A 7,902-nucleotide genomic window follows, 5' to 3' on the forward strand; every position below is an offset into this window, starting at 1 on the left:
AGATGTCAATTTTGCAGTGGAACTTTGTAGAAGTTGAATCATGTCTCTTTCCAGAAGTGATATGAAAGATACTTAAGTGATTTAGTTATAGATTTCCATGATCAAAGTTCTTCTTTTTTAAAATTTCACTCTTTACTCTTTTTATTAAATTTCCCTAGTTATAATTGTAATCTTTCTCCTTTACAGTACCTAAGTTTTATTTTGATATAATCACTATAAAATCTGGTTGTGATAGCTATGTTTACAAAGTAACAAACAGTCCTGGAATTTCAATCATTTTCCTATATAATTAAATATTAGATCTTGGATTCTACTGTAGCATTCTAATCACTGTACATGGTTATGCCTTGTTTAATATCCCCTACTTAATAAAAATAAAATAGTAGTCAAACTTGGCTTATCTTATCTCAATGTCTTTGACCAATGATCTAATAAAATTGAGAGCCGCAAATCATTTAGCAAGAAAAATCCAGTTGTTTCTTAGGAGCGCCATGTTGGCAATAGCTAGGTGAAGCTATCTCTGCTCCTGTTTCTCCCTCCCCCCAAAGTGTGTCATTAGTCACATTCCCTAATGAAGCAATTTTGTGGGTCTAGAAGTCATATTTTCAGCCATTGTGGGCTCTCTGTGGAGATGGCCTTGACTTCGGCTGGCTAGGATGTCTTATTTTGACTTAGGTGTGAATTCCTTGGTGCAGCTGCAAGGCAAAATTCCCATCCCCCTGCCTATGGCAACTTGGGAGCAAGTGAATCCTATGATCATGGACTCATGGAGTGGTGGTCTCAGGGTCAACCCAACCACATATTTTAAGAGGCTGCTGTGGAATACTGGGTGTATTCTCCCAGCAGTCAGGGCAGTTTCAGTTGCACCATGACCATCTCGATAGTCTTTACTATGGGGAATGGCCCCATGAACTTAGGTTCCAGCTTCTTTTTGAGAAGCTTTAGCCTTAAGTATTTTGTAGGTAAATAGACCTTCTTGCCCACTTGGAACAGGCATTGTGGGGCTTGGGACTCGTCTGCCTGTTGTTTATAGGTCTGTATTGCTTTAACTAGCATTTTCTTGAAATTTTCCCATGCCACTTTTAGCATTGACAGCCAGTAAGTCAAACTGACTGAGGTGGGGGATTCCCAGCATTGGGATGAAGTCCAAACTGTTTAGTACCTTGAAAGGGGTTAACCCCATGCTACTATGAACTGCATTATTGTAAGCAACCTCTGTGAATGCAGAAAGTCTGCCCAATTGGACTGTTAATAGTTCACATAGCACTTCAGGTACTGTTCTACCATGGCATTTAATATCTCTGCCCTGCTATTGGTGCTCCGATGAAAAGCTGAGCTAGGCCTCAGGGAGACCAAATAGACCACAAGAACTCCCTCCAGAACTTAGCCATGAATTGGATTCCTCTGTCCAAGATGATTCCGTGCAGTACTCCATGAAAGTGGTAGATGTGCTTCTGGAAGAGTTTGGCAAGCTGGTGGCTGAGTATAGTCTGCTGTAGGGTATGAAGTGCACCTGCTTGGAGAATAAGTCAATCACAATCCAAATCACTGTGTTTCTCTACTGTTTGGCAACTCAAGTATAAAGTCCATTGCAATTTCCTCCCATGGTCTCATTGTTCTGGCATCTGTTGTAGAAAACTTGGTGGCTCTTCCTGGTCTCCTTTTCTTTTCTTTCTTTCTTTCTTTCTTTTTTTTAATGTAGTAATTCCATTTTCCATTAAACAGTGTGTCAACTGAGCACAAATATCTTTGTGCAGTAATAATCAACCTGTATAACAATATTCATTACATTGATATTAATTCTTTAACCTTACGATACTAATATTGAATATAATAAACTTATTTACTTCTTCCTCTTAACATATTTTCCCATTAGAATATAATAGTAATATTAAGCATAATAATCCTAACACTTATCATCATCATCATCATCATCATCATCATCATCATCATCATCATCATCTTGTTTACATCTCTCTTTTAGACTATTTTCTATATTTCACTGATCTCCTTTTATTTCTATCTTCCGTTTTTATTCTCCAACCATTGATAAAATAATTCCCATGTCATTTGTTGAAAATTCTCTATTTTATCCTCTTCTTTCCCTATTCTTTCCTTCAAATCATCATGCAGGGCTTGGATCATAACTTTCAGCTCTGTCTGCATCATGCTCATTTTCTCTTGCTGTAACATGGCATTCAATGTCCTCTGACCTGATGGACTAGATGTTGCTGCTTCTGATGCTGAAGATGGTGCAGATCATGTTTTCCTCATTTTGAAGTACATTGATATTAATAATCCACAAAAAGTAGAGGGTAAATTTATTAATTGTAATCCAAGGGAAAGACAAAAATGTAAGTTGTAATCCAAAGGTTGACAGAATTTTGGTCCAAACCTTCTTGTTGTATTTTTCAGGTTCTTCAAACCCTAATCTTTTCTTATTATAAAAAAATGATAAATTGGTTAATTAAAATCCTTATAGATCCACCAAACCTCAGAATTCAACCATCAATTGTTCTGTATTCACAGAGTTCAAAAAAACAAAAAAAGGCATTTTGTTGTTCTCCACTTCCATTTTGCTTTATCACTTGCGTTCCAAGAGCTGCACTGTTTAAAAATAGAAAATCTCAGTGTCTTTCTACTTATAGAACAAAGGATGTTTATCTAGCAGTCCATTTTTATGTTCAGTTTCTCAAGATTATGCATTTCCCCCCTTTCTCACTTACACCTCCCAGCTTTCACTTCTGCCTTTAGGCGGCACTGTGGCTCTACTTCTTTCTTTTTCTTCCTACTTTGGTATAATATACTCCAAGTTTTATAAAAAATTTAAAAAAAGATTTGTAAGTCCAAGTTTTATAGTATCCAATAGCTTCTAAATTAATCAATATTATACTTTGTGGTACCCAGTCCAACTTCCTAGTTGCAAAGTTTTTTTCCCCACTTTTTTTTTAAAAAAAACGTTATTTGATTTTATTACCTGTTCTAGAAATGGCTCTTAGGCTTTCCTTGCTGCTTTTCTTGGGAGGTGGAATAAAAATAGCTCCACCTCTTCCTTTTTAGGTCCCACTTTCACCCAGATGTTTTCCAAGGGTGCTCTTTCTTCTGTGAAAGTTAAAAAAGTTAAAAATTAAACATCTCTCACCCAAATACTCACTCTATTCTTCAACTTTCCATGCTTCTTTTCCATTTGGCTGTTTCAGCTTTGGTCTGGCATGCAATGATTGTCTTTATCTTCCTGTCAAGTTTGAGAGCCTTCACCAGATCAATCCGGGAGATTGCAGGCTCCTGAGATCAGTGGTGTGCTCTCTTCATTCATCATCCCTTTGAGGTGTTTTAGGCCTGGCAGTTTGGATTTTGGCAGGATCCTATGGAGCCCTATGAGACATGTTGTGTCACTGTAATGTCAGCTCTGCCATTTCTCCTGGTCTCCTTTTCATAGTGGCACAGATGGTGCAGCTTTTTACATAACTGTCTACATATGTCTTCTTTCATTCTGGGCCACCAGAATTGTCTCCTCACTAGGTGTAAGTTTTTTAGGAACCCAAAGTGGCCTGTCAATTTTCACCATGGCTTCTCCAGAGGGTTGAGGTCCATAGGGCCTCAGGGATGTAGAGTTTCACACCTTTCCATGCTAGTCTCTCCATTTTTGTCAAAATGTGTTGGTTATCATGAAACCAGGTGTCTTCTTCAGTTCAGTTTGAGTTTCACAGTTAAATCACGTGCACATCAGTCTTGACAGTTACAGCATTGTTGGTGGATGATCACTTGGACTGTGGTTTGGGTAAAGGGGATGATGACACCTACTACCTGTCAGGGTTCCACATAATACTCCTAACAAAAGAAGGCTCTGAAGTTGAGTTTCCCCAAAGTTCCATTTTATTAGATATGTCATATTGGCACATCTGGAAAAACCTAAATCTGAAAGTTTCCAGGTTCTCCCTACCCAAACAAAGTCCTTGACCATCACCCACATGTCCATCACATGATCCAATCAAGCACCATTCCAACTGGAGATGCCTCCCAGTCATGCCACTCCAGGTGCAGGACAAGATGTCCTTGACTCTCTGAGAAAGGAAACTTATTTTGACTATATCTACCCTATTCCATAAAATCCTCGTTCACAGTTTCCTACAATAAATGTACCAGGCCTGAAAGCCCAATGCAAAATATGGATTCCATGCCTAACACTACCTCCTCCTGCTCACATTTGAATTTATTGAAGTATTGAGCCCAACAGATTTGTTTTCACTGGGTCCTTAGGGCTCCAAACTCTTACGGTCAGTCTAGACCTGAAATTGTTTCTACCCCCTTCCAAAAGGTTGTGATAGTTTAGTAGTTACCATCTTACCACACTATCCACTGTCTTCTTTTCCAACACTGTCCACTGTCTTTCCATGTCATTGAGTTTGCAGGAGGTATAGGCACAAGGCTGTAGTTTTCCCTGGCAATTTCTTTGGAGTAAAATGGCTCCTACCGCCACATTGCTGGCATCAGCTTGGATGATGAAAGGTTATTCAGGATTGGGATGTTTCAGTACAGATTTGGACTAGGAGCTGCTCCAGCCAAGGCTATAGCTTTCCCATGATTCTTCTGAATTCAAGGATGTGTTCTTTAATGCTTTAAATTCTGAAACTCATCCTCTACATATTGATCCTCCTCCATGTTCTCGAATTAACAGCAGGGAGGCTCTTCTCCTATGGAGGGCTGCTAGCCATTCATTTGCTTCTCCCTCTAATCCCATGGCTATGGAATTCACCATGGCTCTATGTGATAGGTAAAGGTGCCCATAATGATCAAAATAGACTTCTCCAGAGACAAGGAATTATTCATTGATTCATATGACTGTTCCAAGAGATTAATTCAGAGTATAACATTGGGCAGCATAAGCATGCATAAATTCTTTTCAATTTAAGAATGTCATCCAGTGGGACCTAGGCATACTTCTTTGCTAAAGCAACTGACAGAGGGAAGAGTTAAGGTGGCTGCTGAATCTCTATCAGTTCTCCTTGCTTTATTGCATTGTTCTAAATCGGGGGGCAGGGGATCAAACTCAACACCCATGGGCCAGATCCAGATGGCAGGGTGCTTAGATCTGGCCCAAAGGGCCAGGCTGGAAACAGCAAAGGACTGACCCAGAGTGCCTCTGCTATCAAAAATCGAACTTGCCCCCCTAGGCCCTGTTTTCAGCTATGATGGCCTCCTGCAACCCTCTTCTAGCAAAAACAGAGCTGGTGGGACATGTGTTGCCTCCCTGGACTCTGTTTTTACTGGCAGAGGGCTGTAGGAGGCAATCCAGGCCAGAAATGGGGCTTGGGTTCTGTTTTTGCTGCCAGAGAGCTATCAAAAGAAACTAAAAATGAATCAAACAGAGAAATGTTTTCCTTTTGCATTTGAGCATGCAAAAAGGAGCAGGAAAGGAGAAAGTGAATGAGGAAAGACAAAGAAAAAGAAAGGAAGATGGGAAGAGAGCAAGGAAGGAAAAATAAAGAAAGAAGGGAAGAAGATTATAAGGAGAGGGATATCTGAGGAAAGTCCTGTCTTAGCCCTAGGTCACCTGACATGAGACCTATGTCATTGCCATGACCACAGCCAGACCCACCATGGCCACACACCTGGCCACACCCCATTCCACCTTAGCCCCCATGCCCTCCCAGGTCAAACATGTCCCCCAGGTCAAACACAGTCCTAATGTGGTCTCAATGAAACCAAGTTTGACACCCCTGTTCTAGATGCAAATTACACATGTTTATTTTAGCTGATTCTGCTTTCAGGAGCAAATAATTAATGGGGAGTGATGGAGTTACCCATAACATTTTTTAAAAATATTATGCTGAAAATCACCATAGTATTAATAGAAGAAATTATTTTTATCTCAGGCTTGAACTTCGGCATCTTTGAATTACTTACTTGGATAACAAAACATGGAACACCCTACAAGGAAACCATGAAGTTGAGAGAGTACTAAGGATACCTAAAATTAATATGATAATGCATCTCAAGCACCAATAATGATCATTCAAAACAATGTTTGTACTCTGGGACACAGGCATTAAACTAGAAAAATATCATCTCCCCTTTCATATAGTCAAGTTCATATTTTCAAAACATATCGAACTAATTATTGCCAATGGAATGATTTCTGAAACAAACTGCTCTGTCATCTACATGATTCCTTTGTTATGGTCATGTTTATTCAGAATGTTTTTAAAATATAACTTAGCTTCCACTTTAAATTACTACATTTTACATAGTAGCATAAAAATCATAATGATGGTGGAGGAACATATTTCCTTTTCATTGATTATTAGAGTAGTTGATTTAGAAGGAATGTGATCCCTGATTATTTTTTTCAAATTCTTTCAATCCATTGCCTATTCCTAGATCTTATAAAATACATTTTCCTTCTTTTATAAGGTCAGCTTACAAACATTCAATCAGGAAGTGCAGTCAATAATTCTTTGGTAAAATGGACAAGTATCATTTACAGTTTGGGAGGAAATATTTTACTATAGGAGGCAATGAGACAGCAGGTAGCAGGTAAGGAAGCAAGGAAGCAGGAAGGCAGGTAGTGAGAGTATTCACTAGGGAGGCAGGTTAATGATGTAAAAAGATGCTGGGGACATTGGAATTCTTGGGCATGCAAAAGTTCTCCATCATTTTTTACTGAAATCCCTAAACTGCATTGACACAAATATGGTACTTTTCCTTGCCACTAATTATATATCAAAGATAAATAAAGTAGAAAATTGAAATTGGGATGTTATGAATGGTTAAAATAGATATAAGGTTTCTATACTGTTATTACTGATACCTGCTATTCAGTCATGCCACAGGGAATACAAGTTTCAATTCCAAAATGACCAGAATAATTTCTACATGCAAAATCATCTCTAGATAATATTAAAACTGCTGTAAGAGACTCTTACAATAATTCAAGGAATGGGAGAAGACAGGAATCTAGCTTTGCAGGACATATTTGAATTCACAATATTGACATTAATATTTCTGTTGCTTCTGTTTCCTCACACAGTAAGCCAAATTCAAGTTGCAAAATGTAGGGTATGGCATTCCCCACCAAGAGTTCATAGATATTCACAGTCAGGAGAGTTCATTTATGGAGGTATCACTTCCTTGTCTATCGTCCGTGGCAATAAACTGGATTTCAACCAACTTCCACTTGAACCTGACTTATCTGAGGTGTTGGTATTCCTTCCTTACTTTTACTCTTCTCCACTTATATTTCATACTTGGTAAAACAAACTTTTTACACAATTATGCCATTAAACCAGGCAAAGGAGAACAGTCTGGAATAGTTGTCTTCTGTGAGAAGCAGTTAGTGAATCCAAGCAGTGACTTATTTTTTTTCCTGAAGGGAACTTTGAGTCCAGTTGACTGCCTACTTAAATCCTTAAAATTTTCTTAGCAAGATTTTCACTAGTTGCTTCCCACTGTATGACTAGTTCAAAGTCAACTACTTGATTCATTCACTAATAATACACTAAAATCATGGTCTCCCTATTTCAAAGTTCTGCAAACACCACATCAAACTGGCTCTCTGAATATATATGCTTGAGATTACTGTCAATTTATTTGCCTTCTGAAGGAAGTTAATATATACTCTGTCCCCCTCCTATTTTCCCAACTGATGCCAATGTTTTATTACATTTACAATGTCTGTTTTGAAATTAAATGATTAATTTAGTATGAAATGGTTTTAAATTTTGGACTTGTGAACAAACATATTTAGATGCAGATCTTGTCATGATTCTATTGTTATTCACAAAATTTCCAATGGGATGAGATACCTTGATGTGTGTTAATGAACATTTTGCATTTATCAAATACATTTTGACAATATTGTAAGAAATTGACTGCTTGCATTAATTTCATTTAAAATTTCCA

Source organism: Thamnophis sirtalis, unplaced genomic scaffold, assembly GCF_051295495.1.
Source record: "Thamnophis sirtalis isolate CommonGarterSnake01/CBP01778 unplaced genomic scaffold, rThaSir2_p1.2 scaffold_4, whole genome shotgun sequence".
Classification (NCBI taxonomy): Eukaryota; Metazoa; Chordata; class Lepidosauria; order Squamata; family Natricidae; genus Thamnophis; species Thamnophis sirtalis.